The sequence below is a fragment of the Macaca thibetana genome, chromosome 4 (genome assembly GCF_024542745.1).
Source record: "Macaca thibetana thibetana isolate TM-01 chromosome 4, ASM2454274v1, whole genome shotgun sequence".
Lineage (NCBI taxonomy): Eukaryota > Metazoa > Chordata > Mammalia > Primates > Cercopithecidae > Macaca > Macaca thibetana.
Genome location: NC_065581.1, coordinates 111,384,197 through 111,400,885, shown reverse-complemented (window position 1 = coordinate 111,400,885; position 16,689 = coordinate 111,384,197). Strand labels below are relative to the sequence as shown.

Sequence of the window (16,689 nt, the reverse complement as noted above, 5' to 3'; positions counted from 1 at the left end):
AACCATCCTCTTCCTCTAGGCTATAAACTGGATCTTTTCCCTAACCCCCTGGTTTTTTTGAAAAAGCAGGAAAGTAATGATCTGGGCCACTTTTAAAGCACATTAGTATAATATTTGGATTAAATGTGTATTAAACATTCTGACATTAAGCATCATCATTCTCATAGTCCCTAGGCCTGGGAACACAGTCTGACATGGGGGCAGAGTGAGGGCAGCAGGTAGCTGCATGATGTTCCCAAGAGAAAAGAGGTGCAGGAAGCTGAGACAGACACAAGAGAGCTGGGAAAGTGTAGCAAGGGGGAGGGAGAGAGAAGAGGTCTGGGTTGAAATCACGGAATGAGCCGGGTAGAAGAAAATGAACCTGCTAAGGAGGTCCAGGAGGAGGAGTCAGAAGTAGAGGAAATGAGAGGAAAATGCAGACACCACTGGAGGGCAGTTTGGTTGACCTGCCAAATGATTCCGAAGACTCGGAAGTGGAAAAATCTTCTTTTCCCATCTGCAGCCTCTCCAGAGACAGATGATGATGATCAAGGAGCTGAGACAGAAGTACATGCTCCTCTCTCCTCAAAGAGAAAGATCAAAGAAATTCACCATGCTGAGTGCTCAGACATTAATTTTCAAGGAAAGGATTCCAGCTCAGGATGGGGTTTAGGGTGTGGCCTAGGAGGGACTCTCCTGGGGCACAACTGTTTAAAGGGTGCTAGAAATTCCAGTAATCAAGATAAATAATATTTTAGTGCAATATTTTTAAAAACTAAAATTAATACAAAAAATCTGGGATGCACAAAATACCAGAAATTTTAATAAATTCAGGCTGTTTTACCATGTGGCATTATTGTACAATAGCAATTGTCTCAGCCCATGGCCAGGGCATCTGAATGTTGACGATGGTGTGAAAACGGATTGGGCAACACAGATTCATATGTAGTCATATTTTAAAAAAATATAGAGCTGTTATTGACTTCTCCACTTGGCTCACACTATGAGAAGATACTGTGATAAATATATATGGGGTTCTTATTTTTCCTTATACTTTAGGCTCTAATATGGGACTGCTTCTGAAAGCATGTATTTGATGAGGCAAAGTTAAAAAGGGGAGGCAAAGTTAAAAAGGGAAGCCAAGCAGGCTAAATACTTGAAGATGTTAATTTAAAAAATAAGAAACTGGGTACAGGGACCATTCCCTAAATTGCATTAGAGAATTGTATTGATGGAGTGAACATACGGGTAAGGGGGAATTTAGAACTAGATGAAACCGATTTGACTTGATCTCTCCATTTTACAAGATAATTTTGTTTGCAGTAAATACTAACAAAGTAGCTGATTTCAGAGAAACCAAGAAGTGGTCTTCAAAGAGGCCATGCAGCAGAAGTTATTGAGTAAAAGTCGTTCCCTAGAAAATAACACATTAATTAACATATCCAAGCATAGACACATGACTGTTTGACACAGGTGGGCTCGAAAAGAGGCCACAAATGAATTAAATGACAAATTCTACACAGCTCATGCAGTGATGCTTTTGCTTAGGCAGTAATACAGATTAGAATTTTAAAATGAAGTAAACGAACGTTTAGGGAGGACCAGCCTCGCTAAGATTATCAATAATAAATTCATGCTTCATTCAGACTCAGTATCACTGAGGTTAGACAGTTCTCTGTTATAAAAGAAAATGTATCCATTAACTTGTTATCTTCAAGAACTGGGATTTTGCATTTTCAATGGTTTTGAGTCAAAAGTTTTCATAGATTCCTTCTAAACATTTACTGCTTATTTACAATTATGTGTATCATTTACTTAACCTAAGTTGAAGCATATTCTGCTTACATGTTATTAGATGTCTTGTTATAAACAAATGGATAGTATTTTAAGATGAAAAATTTTGTATATTAATGTTCACTGCCTAAAACTAAAAGGTGAAAGTTAAAATTATTTCACTAAAACATTTATTTGTATGTTTGTGTAATTTCATTTGGTTTAAAACGGCCTTCATAAACAGAGAAGGGATCTTGCACTGACATTTTAAATGTTGGGATCTTTGCTTTTGACCTTGGTTTCTGAATGAGAAAAGGAAAGCCAAGTGGTATGTAAATAAAATTTAGATAAAATAATCAAGAATTTAAAACTAAACTATTTGAGTCATTATTCTCAATTTTTTTGTGTTAAACCCAAACATAAATGGACATTCACTGTACAAAACAAAAACGTAATATTTTGTGGAATTTAAAATATATATGCAATTAAAATTCATGACTATGATAAAAAACCAAGATTGCAGGTGTAGCCTTCAGAGTAAGCACTAATAGAATGTGTGACTAACAAATTAATAAGAAATTAGTGGACAAATAGAAGTTTTGATAAATTAAAGAAATACGAATGCAGATAAAGAGAACCATAAATTCAGGGGGTCAAATGGACATAAACACAACTTTTTATATATATATATGTATATACACACACACATATATATGTGTAATATATCAGATATTACAATAAGTATAAGTTAAACTAAATAAACCAAATAAGAAATAAAATACATTGAATAGAAAAGAAAGCCCAGCAATATGCAGCATAGAAAAAACACATTTTAAATACAAGAACGTATAAAATTAAAAGTAAGAGAACAGAAAAAAATTACTATGAAAAACATTAACAAAAAAAGATCATCTAGCTATGCTAAGATCAGAAAAGTATGCTTTAAGGAAACAGGCATTATAAAAGTTAAAGAAGGGCATTTCAGAATGATAATGGGGTCATGAAACAACGCAGTGACATACTCCTGGGTCTGCATGTACTCATAGACCAGGTTTCAAAATATATGGCAGAAATGGAAGGGAATAAAAGTGAAATAGAGTTCTTAAAGCTGATAGAATAATGGGACAAAAAATTTTAGTAAGGTTTGAAAAGATTTGAATATCATCATTAATTTGACCTAGTTAGCATATATGGAATAGTGCACTGAACAACAAGGAAATGAATGATTTTTTAAGTGCAATGGATACCAATATTAACCATATGCTGTCCACAAATTATGTCTTATCAAAGAATTTACTAATTCAGACTATATTCTCTGATTACAGCAGAATTAAGACAAAATAATGAGAAGAAAGCTACAAAAATCCCCGCCTACTTAGAAATTAAGCAATAAATGTCTATTTAATACATAGACCAAAAAAGAAATCAAAACAGACATTAGAAAATATATTTAACTAAATGATAATAAAGATATAGCATATAAAAATCTCATGAGATACAGCAAAAGAGGTGCTTAAATAAAATTCTGTGATCTTATGTTGATCCAAGGGTACCAACTTTCTGTTATAAAAATAAGATCTGGGGATCTATGTACAGCATGGTGACAATAGTCAATAATATTGTATTGTATACGTGGAATTAGCTAAGAGAGTTTATCTTCAGAGTTCTCATCAAGAAAACAAAAATTAAAAAGGGGAACTATGTGAGTTGAGGGATGAATATGCTAATTAACTTGACTGTGGTAATCACTTTACAATACATACCTATATTGAATCTTCATGTTGTACACTTTAAATATATACTTTATTTATTTGTTTATTTTTTGTGACAGAATCTTGCTCTTTCGCCCAGGCCTGGTCAGGAGTTCGAGACCAACCTGGACAACATAGCTAAATATATACTTTAAATATGTGAATTTTATTTTTCAGTTATTCCTTAACAAGCTGAAATTTTTTATAATTTTAAATGTACATATTAAAAGCAAAAAGAGAAAGATTCATCAGTATTTGCTGCTTCACATTGCACAATTACGTTATGGAGATGCCTTCTTTCCTTAAACCTCATGTACCCACCTCTGCTAGCTTCCAACTTTTTTCTATGGCTTCCTCACCTCTCTCAGCTTCCATAGAAGTTCTTGCTCTGGATTAGGCTTCAGCTTAAGGGAATGTTGTGGTGGGTTTGACCTTCTAACCAGACCACTAAAACTTTTTCCATATCAGCAATAAGACTGTTTTGCTTTCTTATCATTAATATGTTCACTGGAGTAGTACTTTGAATTTCCTTCAAGAACGTTTCCTTTGCCTTCACATTCAGAAGTTGGCCAACTGTTTTTTTTTGCAAGGGGTTTAGCTTTTGGCTTATGTTGGCTTTCAACATGCCTTCTTCACTACCCATTTCTAGCTTTTGATTTAAAGTGAAAGACGTGTGACTCTTCCTTTCACTTAGAGGGCATTGCACTCATTTGCCTAAATTCAGTACTGTTGTATCTCAGGGAATAGGGAAGCCCAAGGAGAGGGAGAGAGATAGGGGAATGGCTGGTTGGTGGAGCAGTCAGAACACACATAACATTTATTAAGTTCACCATCTTATATGGGCACAAGTTCATGGTGCTCCAAAACAATTACCATAGCAACATCAAGGATCACTGACCACAGATCACCACATCAGACGTAATGATAATTTTAAAAGTTTGAAATATTGCAGAAATTGCAAAAATGGGACACAAAGACACAAAGTGAGCATATACTGTTGGAAAAATGGCACCAATAGATTTGCTTGAAGTAGGATTGTTGCAAACCTTTAATTTGTGAAAAATGCTGTATCTCTGAAGCACAATGAAGTGAAGCATGATAAAATAAATTTTTTATACCAAAAGAGGAACTGGCAAACTATGGCTCAAGAGCAAATCTTGCTCACAGTCAGTTTCTTGAAGCTAGCTATGGTTTTTATATTTTTAAATCTTTATGAATAAGAAAAGAAGGAGAAATAGAAGATTTGCTGTACAACATAGTGCCTGTAAATAACACTGGTATTGTACACCTGAAAATTTAAGACTGTAGACTTATGATAAGTCTCCAAACAATGATGTAATCTTTCATTGAATTTAAAATATATATTATTAAAATTCATAACTACAATAAACGAATCAAGAATGCAGGTATAGCCTTCAGAGTAAGCACTAATAGAATGTGTGACATACACACATACGTATACACAGAGACACACACATAAAGGGGCATAGGGAAACTTCTGCAGGTGATTCACGTGTTTATTATCTTGATTTTGGTGATGGTATCACAGTTGCGTGCCTACATCCAAAGGCTTCAAGTTGTACACATTAAGCATGTGCATTTTTTATGCAGTTATATCCCAATAAAGCTGATAAAGGTATGTCAGGGAGTTAATTAATAAAAATATTGAGTTATTTGCATTTTTAATGTTTGTGGTGTTTATCAGCCTTTATAATTAGTAACCGAGGAAGGTTTTTTTACTCATTCTAAACAAATATTTACTTTTATTCCCAATTCTGGATTTCCTATTTTGCATTTTTAAAAAAGTTTCTCCCAGTTGTAAAAGTTTCTGGGTCACAAAATCTGGACCTGCTCCTAATTTTTTGCCACATATCTGAGTCTGGATATTTTCTTAATGGCTTTTAGGGGGCTTTGGGGTTCTACTGCCATGCCCATGATTCCTAGTATTTGGAAGGTAACTGGAGGTTGCAGACCAGAAGGAACAGAAAGCCACCTGACCTGAGCTCTAGCTGCAGAAGACAAAAGTGGTGTGTAGGCCTGCTGCGGTGACAGAGGACTAGTTACTTTACTTGTCCCTTTGCTCTACACAACTGAAACTATGCATGGTTCCTTCTACCTCAATCCAGTCCCTGTTACTTCAGTATTGTATCAGCAAATAGTAATTTGGAAAAAAAAAAAAAATAACCATAATAAAAAGGGCCCAGATATGCCATGATTTTGTTTTATTTTATTATAATTTTTTTGGAGACAGGATCTCACTCTGTTGCCCAGGCTGGGGTACAGTGGTTCATTCATGGGTCACTGCCACCTGGACCTCCAGGGCTCAAGCAAACCTTCCACCTCAGCCTCCCAAGTAGCTGGAACTACAGGCCACGATGCCTGGCTAATTTTTAAAATTATTTTTGTGGAGACAGGGTCTCACATGTTGCTCAAGCTGATCTCAAACTCCTGGGCTCAAGCGATCCTCCTGCCTTGGCCTCCCAGGCACGAATCACTGCACTTGGCCTCCGCGATGTTAAAATGAGATATGTGTGATTTACAGCATGCTGAACAATCTCTAACATGGTAATTAGAATAACCTTCAAATACGTAAATTCTATCCATGCCTTAGAGCACATTTTAAAATTCCTTGTCTTCTATTATATTAACTGTTCCCAAATATTCAAAATTATTAATTCAATTGATCGATTCTGAGAATATGGTGAGGTGATGGCTTAGTTTTTCAATCTCTCTAAATCTCCACACAAAAATAGAGGGAACAGTAAAGAACCAAAAATCTGGGCATCTGTTAGGATTTAGCAAATATTTTTTGCTATTTATCTATGATATGCTCTATTTCATGTGAATATAATTTGTTTTACTAACTACTATAATTCCTTATAACCAAGACTAATATAATAGATTTTCTGTATTCCCCAGTAGATCTAAGTGAGTTTCCACTTCAAATTGAATCATCACTAAGTAAACCTATTTATATTCCTGAGGAAATTTATATTTGAAAACAACTGGGAAAGCAGGCCCTGAAGTAGGTGGTAATGATAAAAGTTAATTGTGATGGAGTGGACTTTTCAAATGAGTCAAATGTATCCAGTAGCGCCTAGTCTATAAAGAATACAAAAGTAAATTCAGCCCTAATTTGGCGAATTAATCACTTTTTCATTTCATTGACTCTTGAACCAAGGGATTATGTTCACTCTTGAATGTAAAATCTTGCTCATTAAAAGACAGCCTTTGACCAAACCAGTTCCATTTATACAAATGCAATGAATTTAAAGGAGCTGAGTGCTCCTTTGCACAGTGCTTTGCAGCAGTGGTATGCTCATCAAATCCAATGTGGTTGTTTAGTTATTCTAGAAACATTATCTGCAATGATCTAGAACTACTTCTAGGAAAGGTAGTATATTTATCTCCAAAATGTTTTCTTTCTCAAAATTATTTTATCTATAAATGATAAAACAGCAAGATTTATCACTTTTTACTTCTATAAGTTACAAATACTGAAATGTCCCACATAAACCTTGTTCAGTTATGAACACATTTATGAATCGTAAGTTATGGTGTCTTCAAATCATTTGCATTTTTGGAGCAATAATTTTTAAATGTTATGTCCTCAAACAATTCATGACAGATGATGTTCAAATATGGATGCGCTCCTTCCCATGCCTACAATTATATTTTGATGAAACCCAATATTTATAGAGACATAAAGCACTGCAGTAATTCGTGCATACTGCTTTTATTAATGACAGGTGGGTCCCAGATGGGACCATCAACTGCTGGTACAAGGCACAGTATCCTAACCATAATCCAACCCTATATCCCCAACTCAGGAAAATTTACCAAAACACCAATAACATTAGTATGACAATAACCATGTTCTACTCTGCAAAAAAATGTTATGAGTTAAAGTTTTACTTTAAATATTTGTGGAAATAAGTCACTTGTAGTACTTTGGATTAGTATGTCATGAGATTAAGAATTACAGTTTGAGGTTATAATCAGATCTCTCTATTCAATTTCCTGCCATAAACTTTTCATTAAAAAGCAAGTCAGGATTCAATCTATGTTTGCTATATAAAAGTATTAAGTGTATGAGAAAAGTAAGTGTATATATATATTAATATTGCAATTATATGTCTTTGGAGCTCAGAGAGATTAAGTTATCAAGCCTGTGCTCAGCCAGGATTAGAAATAATTCTTTTTAATTCCAATTACTTTAAATTTTACTAAAACCTCTTGACTAAATCTAAAAGTAAAAAAAAAGTACTGAATTTTGCAAGAAATGAAATTTTATAAATGTTTCTAGAAAACACAATTTCACATGTACTAAAAAGTTGCAAAAATTATACAGAGAACTTTGGGAGGCCAAGGCAGGCGGTTCACCTGAGCCCAGGAGTTCGAGATCAGCCTGACCAACACGGTGAAACCCCATCTCTACTAAAAATACAACAATTAGATAGGCAGGATGGCTCGGGCTTGCAATGCCAGCTATTTGGGGGGCTGAAGCAGGAGAATTGCTTGAGCATGGGAGGTGGAGGTTGTAGTGAGCCGAGATCATGCCACTGCACTCCAGCCTGGGTGACACAGCGAGACTCCATCTCAAATAAATAAATAAATAAATAAATAAATAATACAAAGAATCTCTGTCAACCATTTGCTAAAGGCCCCAAATGGTAACATTTCACATTTTCTTTACTCGCTGTCTCCATAGATAGAGATATAAATTATATATATAATATGTATATTGTATTTATATACATATATGTGTATATATAAATTTATTATATTAACACATACATATGTTATATATAACAAATTTATATATACATATACATATGTGTATATGTGTGTGTATATACATATATATATATTCTGAGTCATTTAGGAGTAAATCATAGATATATATCCTTTTATTCCTAAATTATTTAGTTTGTATTCCCCAGAAAACAAATTCACTTATATAACCACCTAACAGTGATTAAAATTAAGAAATTAACTTTGATATAATGTTATAATCTCATGTACAGAGACTTTATTCAAATTTCACCAACTTCCCATTAATATTCTCTAAAGAGAGGGCAAAAAATAGTTTATTGTGCAAAATATAATATAAGGTTCCTTTTTTATTTAGTTGTTGTGTATCTTTGGTCTCGTTTGACCTGGAATTGTCTTTTATGACTTTCACATTTTGAAGAGCACAGATCACTTATTACAAAGAATATTGTTCATTTTGTTTTTATCTGATGTTTCCTCAGAGTTAGATTTCAGTTATGTGTTTTGTGCAGAGCAGCACAAAAGTGATGTTGCGTACTTAGTGCCTGATATAAGAATGTACATTATAGTACACAATTGTTCCATCTTGATCCCTTGGTTAAGATGCTGTCTGCCAGGTTTCTCCATTTATACTCACCATTTTCACTCTGTCACTAATAAGTATTTTATGAAAGAGATACTTTGAGGTTATGTAAACATTATCTTTCTCATCAATTTGCATCTATTAGTTTTTAGGTTTCATGGATGTTTCTTTCCTGGAACAACTATTATGGTGGTTGCCAAATGTTGATCTTGTATCTCTATTTTTCTTTTAAAATGTGTTAGCTGTCATTCTACTATAAATAATGCCTTCATTTATCCATTTATCATTTTTTATTTCAGTGGGTTATAATTCTTTACTGCCATTATTTTTATCCTCAGAGTTATCCTATGTTTGGCCAGTGGGATGCCTTTCAAATAGACTCCTATGTCCTTTTCGCATGTTCCCATCATTCTTTGAGCACATTCTTACTTTCTGACACAGAAAGCTTCTCCAGGTTCATCTTGTATTTTTTCATTCCATGCCTGAGAATTAGCCAGTTCTCCAGGGAGCCCTGGATCTTTTTAGAGAGGAAAGGTATTTATAAACAAAGAGCTAAGGGCTATGTGAAGCCTGTAGCAATCTACTTCATAAAAATATTTATCTTTGTAAAAACATTTATTTATACATACACACGAATATCTAGCTGTCTATACATTTATCATCTATCATTTATCTTTATAACTATGAGCTCATCCCCATCCCTCCAATTCTAATAAAATACCGTATGTCATTCTAGCATCATTCAGACTTGGAATTTGATTTTACCTTATTTTAATGAGTTAGCCTGCCACTGTTTCATGCATGCTGATAGAAGATACAAGACTTCTGAGTCAGAGACAAAGGACATTTTATGCGCAGCACAGCAAGCAACATGATTTGCGTGGGATCCTCTTGCTCTCAAGTCCTGTGGGGATGATGCATGAGCTGCAGGTGGAAACTGGATGCACAGTGGATTTGCGGCACGGCTGAAGAACTTATTGTTTGGTAGTAAAATAAGTAAACCTGTTTTTTGTCTTCTAGGGAGTCACGACTTCATCTCTCAAAACTGCTAGCACATCCAACGCTGAAAAATGGCCTAGATGAAAAGTAATGAGGGTGTTGCATTCCTGGCACCCCCAGCAATGATGCACAGGGATGCCCAGAGCCCTTCATGGATTGCTGCTCCAAACGCTGACCCTTCCCATTTTGTGATACTCTTTTCTGATAATAACAAACCTGACTTCTACTATGCTTAATTCATTTATGTATCTGCTCAGTCCTACAATATGTACTAAGAAGTTTCAGAATTTCTAAACTATACCTCTGAAACACTAATCTACAAACTACTAACTTTTTTGCCTTTTTTTTTTTTTTAGCCAGAAAGTTTATAGTCAAAATATCAGATTCAACAAGTAATTGGGTTAGCTCTTTATTTCTCAGTTGAGGGTATTATGTTATTCATTTCTTTCTGTTTGTATTCTATGTTGCCCTTCCCTTTTTATTTATTTTATTTGTTTTTGAAGATTAAAAAAATAACATATTCTTTCCCTGAAAATGGAAAAAAAAAAGATAGCATTTTCTAACAGACACAGGGGCCTATCTGAGGGTGAATGGTGAGATAAGGGAGAGGATCAGGAAAAATACTTATCAAGTATGATGTTGATTATCTGGGTGAGGAAATAATTCATACACCAAAACCCTGTGAGACATAATTTGCCTCTATGACAAACCTGCACATGTACTCCTGAACCTAAAATGAAAGTTAAAATTAATTAATTAAATAGCATGTTCTAAAAATCAAATCCATACTGAACGTATACTAGGAAAAGTGTCACTCCATTTTTATCCTATCCCTATCCCTTCTCCCCATAATATCTATCTCATTTCAAACCACCCTGGTGAAAGACAAGTTTCTCATTTTTATTTCTTCTTCTCCAGTTCACCAGCTTTTCATTGTCAATATTCTGAATCACATAATTTTTGGATAAAAAATTACTTTCTAGACAACCAATCATATTTTTACAAAAGATTATACTCTATTCATAACCAAGTGAAAATGAAAGAAATCAACCTCAAACAATTTTGTCCTACTTGAAAATAAGGAAATCAAATCAAATTATAACTGTTTTCTAATGCCTGCTGTGTTGGAAAGCTCTTGATAAGGATATACAAATCGTCCTAGTTTATTAGGAATAAATTTGGGAATTAAGCATCTATTCTACCTTTCTTGTACAAAATGCATTTGTGAGTAATCAAATAGTTGATGAAAGAACCTTCTTTCTGAAATAATTCTAAACAAATTCAGAAAGAATTTAAAATACATGTAATATTTTTCCTAATCAAATCATAGATCTAGGTAGCATTCATCAGTTTTAAAATCCTTAGGTGAAGGTCAGTAGGAAACCTTATGATGGATGGATCAGGTTGATCACACATGAATTCACAGATCAATCTTAATATCAAGTAAAAGAGATTGAAACAAGATACCATGTACCATCTGATGCAGAGCAACAGAAAGCACACACAACCACCTATGAAATGTTCTTGTCAAGAGGAATTTAGTTAAGCATCTAGATCTGACTTCCAGTTCACAGGACATTCATAGAGTAAATGAGCATCTTTAAAACAATACCAGTATGCTGCTATTCAGATTGTGGGAAATTCCAACAAACCAATGGCAGGAAAAAATGAAGGAGAAAAACTGTAATATATCAAGAGGCTTAAGAGGCATATTACACAAAGACAATGTGTAGACTTTGTATCATTATTTGAATAAGCCAACGGAAACAATACATTTACAATAGAACCAGCAAAACTGGAACAGTATTTAGATACAATTTGATGCTCTGGAATCGTTGTCTTTAGGTGTGATCATGATATTCTCATCATATTTTTTTTTAAAGTCCCTGCCCTTTAAAGATACACTGTTAGGTATTTATAGATAAAATGATATCATATCTAGGAATTCGATTAAACTATTCCAATGGTGGTGATTAGGCAGAAATATGAATGAAACTACATTTTTATGTTTGAAATTTTTTGCGATAAAAAATGTTTTTAAAAACCATTTTTTAGGCTTTTTTCCTTAGGGACATTAAAAATTTTAAATAGCAATTTGGACATTTGTAAAACTAAGTTTTAAAGACTACAGCTATGAAATAAAATAGTTGCTTTGTTAAACTTTATCAAGCTAAAAAGGCTCTAATATTTATGAAGACTCATTTTACTTGAGTCACCTCCTTATTTTTATGACTTGATGTATCATTGGTTCTTGAGTCCTGTAGCCTGAGTATAGCAAGAGAGTAGGGGAAACACGGAGAGCCAGGGCTAACTGATATGGGCTGATTTTGAAAATACTATTACTTGTTTGAAGTTGAGATTACCTCAGACCAATTTTCTCAAGCAGCTAGTGTCTATGTTTTCTAGAGTTACATTTATTTCATAATACAAGTATTTTTAACCTGGGCGTGGTGGCTCACACCTCTAATCCCAGCACTTTGGGATGCCGAGGCAGGCAGATTGCTTGAGCTCAGGAGTTTGAGACCAGCCTGAGCAACACAGTGAAACCACATGTCCAGAAAAAAATACAAAAATTAGCTGGTTATGGTGGCCTGTGTACCTGTAGTTCAGCTACTTGGGAGGCTGTGGTGGGAGGATCACTTGAGCCTGAGAGACAGAGGTTGCAGTGGGCTGAGACTGTGCCATTGCACTCCAGCCTGAGTGACAGAGAGAGACCCTGGCTTAAGAAAACCAAAACAAAAACCCAAGTATTCTAAAAATCAAGATGTAAAATGTTGATCCAGATTAAATTTTAAATAACATTTTATTAAAAGCTCAAATAATAGTAATCTGGCAAATTGTGTGTGTGTGGGTGTGTGTGTGTGTGTGTGTTTGTGTGTGTGTGAAAATATATATATAGAAAGAGACATAGCTTTCTCTATTATGTTGTTTTATTTTATTTTCACTTGACGATGATTGTATGTATTTATGGGGTACAGTGTGATGTTTTGAGACATGTATACAGTTTATAATGATTAAATCAGGGTGGTTAGCATATTTGTCTACTGTATTAGTCTGTTTTCACACTGCTATAAAGATACTACCTGAGACTGGGTAATTTATAAAGGAAAGAGATTTAGCTGTCTCACAGTTTCACATGGCTGGGGAGGCCTCAGGAAACTTACAATCCTGGCAGAAGGTGAAGGGGAAGCAAGCACCTTCTTCACAGGCAGCAGGAGAGAGAAAAAGTGAGCTAACAAGAAAGCACCACACATTTTAAAATTTTTTTTGAGACAGAGTTTCGCTCTTGTTGCCCAGGCTGGAGCGCAATGGCGCGATCTCAACTCACTGCAACCTCTGCCTCCTGGGTTCAAGTGATTTTCCTGCCTCAGCCTCCCAAGTAGCTGAGATTACAGGCACCGGCCACCACACCCAGCTAATTTTTTGTATATTTAGTAGAGACAGGGTTTTACCATGTTGGCCAGGCTGGTCTCCAACTCCTGATCTCAGGTAATCTGGCCGCCTTGGCCTCCCAAAATGCTGGGATTACAGGCGTGAACCACCACGTCCAGCCAGTGCCACACTTTCAAAACCATTAGATCTCATGAGAACTCCCTCACTATCGTGAGAACAACGTGGGGGAATCCACCCTGATGATCCAATCACCTCCCTCCCTCGACAGGTGGGGATTACAGGTTCCTTCCTTGACAGGTGGGCATTACAATTCGAGATGAGATTTGGGTGGGGACACAGGGCCAAACCATATCATCTACATTTTACACTTACTCAGTACCATCTGCTCATACCCCTTCCATATGGTACCTCTCCTAATGTTACTAAAATACAGAGGACTCTAGAATTGTAAATCTTCACAGCAGCAATTCACACCCCTTGGCTTGACAAGGCTATTCTTTTTAGCCCTTCCCAGGGGGTATTCCTTAAACATAAAGACTCATTCCTGTAAGGAATGCCTCTTCCCACAGGTCTCTGCTTTGTACTCTAATACTACGGGACTTCAGTCTAATTAAGGAAGAACGTCAACTCCTAATTGAGTGGAAGATATTTCTAGAAGTCTCACGGAAAATGAATTCTTAGTAAATAGATACCATTGCCAAACATGCATCTCCAGAGATCCCTGAAGTAGAGATTTTGATAGAGGCCTTAAATATTCGTTCTTTGGGGAGGTAAGTGGTACTTTTGATACCCAATAGATTCTTTTTATAGTTTGGTTTCAACTATGAAAAGTTATTTCAGGGTCACAGCAGACTTAATTGAAGATAATAAGGGATGTTTATAATTAGATGAAAGGCCCCTGACTTCATTGGGTGCAACCTTTGTTAAACAGCAGTTTCCTGTGTACAAATAGCTTGGAAATTGGAAATTATTCAGGAAATTGCTCAAAAATGACAGAATGGCTTAACATTTTAATGTCAAGTAGTTTAAACGGTTGTACTGGAGACATACAAAACTCTGAGGTCAATTCTGAATTGCACAATTGAGTTATATACCTCAGCATCTAGAATCTATTCTACTAGGGGAGGTTGAAAGTTTAATCATAAAGATTAGGAAGAAAGATTAAAGAATAAGTTGAAATAAAAGAACTTGGTTATAAAAATGAACAGATCTATAAAAGAGACACCGTAATAGATAAAAGTTCTTCACATCCTATATTTCAGAGGCAAAAATGGCCTATAACTGTTGAGTGAAGACAGAATTATCAAAAATTCTGGAAAGATTTGAGTCAACATTACTGAATTAGGCATGATAAATCTCAAGCGAGCTCATGGACACAGAATTGTTCCAACTTTAAATGACAGACACAAACATGACTTTGATCACTCAATTATAAAGCAAGTATTTTTTTCTAATTTTAGGCAGGTAACATCTGTTTGTTTTAACATAAGTATACTTATTTCAAGGGAAATAAGTCATATATGAATTCTGACATACATTTACAAACATAAAGAATATAAAAGACAAGCAGAGAAAACCAGAATCCTAGTTCAAGAACTAAGATGCTCCTGTGCTCTAAACTATAAAATTAATGTTTCAGAAAGCTCATTCATACCCTTTATTTTTTTCATAAAAAATTAAGCTGCTTTTTAGCTCCTATATAAAATAGTGGATGTTCAGTTTTAGAATTACACCTGGTGTTAGCAGACAAATAGTAAGAAATGTAAATCTGGTTTTGGCTCAGGGTTTATTCCAAATGTCTTTTACATCTTCATCTTGTGTCTTTTATATCTTCAGCTTATGGGAGGAGAGTATAAAATTCTCAGAAAAAATTACAAAGGCTGGTTAATTACTCCAAAATATATTGGACTATAGTAGCTTTAATGGCATGGATAATCTTGTAAATATTCCTAACATCATTCTTTGTATGACCTAATTAAAGAACTGCTGACATTTTGAGACAAATAATACTGAGACTAACTTCCAAATTTGCTTGTTCTCATATTTTCAGAATTCCAATGGATATGTTTTGTGTCTGAGGGTATGAAATGCTTTCATTATCAGTAACCCAACTATCTTTTAGCTGGGGTGGGTTCTGCCAAATGAAAATCATTGAAGAATTTGATTATGCAAATTTTAGGTGTAGAAATTAGAGACATGTAAATAGCTACCAAAGGAGAATTGACAGGTCTGAGCAGAAGAAGTGCAGATATCAAAAGGCGAAGGAGGAGGAAGACTTGGTGAGACAGTAAAAGTCCACACACTCAAATGAGAATCTTTTTCTAAACCTTCAACAAGGATTATTAATCTCACAAAAGTATATATTGATTTTTTACAAGAAAAACAAAAGGTAGAGACAAAGTTGTCTGAGTCTGATCTGACATGAACAAAACAAACCAAGGTATGAGGGATCTTCAAAAAGTTCATGGAAAAATGAAATTAAACAAAAAGTAAGAAATATCAACTTTATTTTTCAATCTAAGCTCCATCATGTTCAAGACACTTTTGTAAGCAATGACACCGACATTTCATCCATCCCTAAAGAACTGAGGATCCTGAGAATTTAACCATGTCAATTCAGTCTTTTTTATACTATTAACTGAAGAAAAATGGATGCCCTTTAAAGATTTTTCAAATCAGGGGGAAAAAAAGAGTCACAGCCAACTCACGACTATAAGGTGGATGCCTATTTAACATCAAAACTCTCAAAATTGCCCTTGTTTGATGAGAGCATGGAGCAGGAGCATTGTTGTTGTAGAGGACTCTCTCATGAAGTTTCCCAGGCATTTTTCTGCTAAAGCTTTGGCTTTCTCAAAACACTCTCATAATGAACATACATTACTGTTCTTTGGCCCTCCAGAATATTCACAAGCAAAATGCCTTGAGTATCCCAAAACACCATGACCTTTGCTCTTGACCAGTCCACTTTTGCTTTGATTGGGCCCTTTCCACCTCTCAGTAGCCATTGCTTTGATTGTGCTTTGTATTTAGGATCATACTGGTAAGGCCATGTTTCATCTCCTGTTAAAATTCAAAGAAATGCTTCAAGATCCTGATCTGCTTGTTTCAAAATTCCAGTGAAAGCTCTGCTTTTGTCTGCAGCTGATCTGGGCACAATGGTTTTGATACTCACTGACTGAAAAATGTGCTCACTTTTAATTTTTCAGCCAGAATTGCATAAGCTGAACCAATTAAGATGTCTAGAGTGTTGGCTATTGTCTCTATTGTTAACAATTGGTCCTCTTCAATTAGGGCACAAATTTTTTTTCCTTGCAAATTGTCGTGGGTGGTCTGCTGCTGCAGGCTGCATCTTCAACATCGTCTATTCCCTTCTTAAAACAAGCTATCTATTTGTAAACTGCTGGTTTCTTTGGGGCTTTGTCCCCATAAACTTTTCAA

General features: G+C 35.0%; 1 pseudogene; it reads left to right on the top strand.

Moving 5' to 3' along the window:
- The first annotated feature begins 336 nt into the window (after nt 1-336).
- LOC126953436 (tubulin beta chain-like) overlaps nt 337-16,689 on the top strand; it is a 76,670-nt pseudogene continuing 60,317 nt past the window's right edge.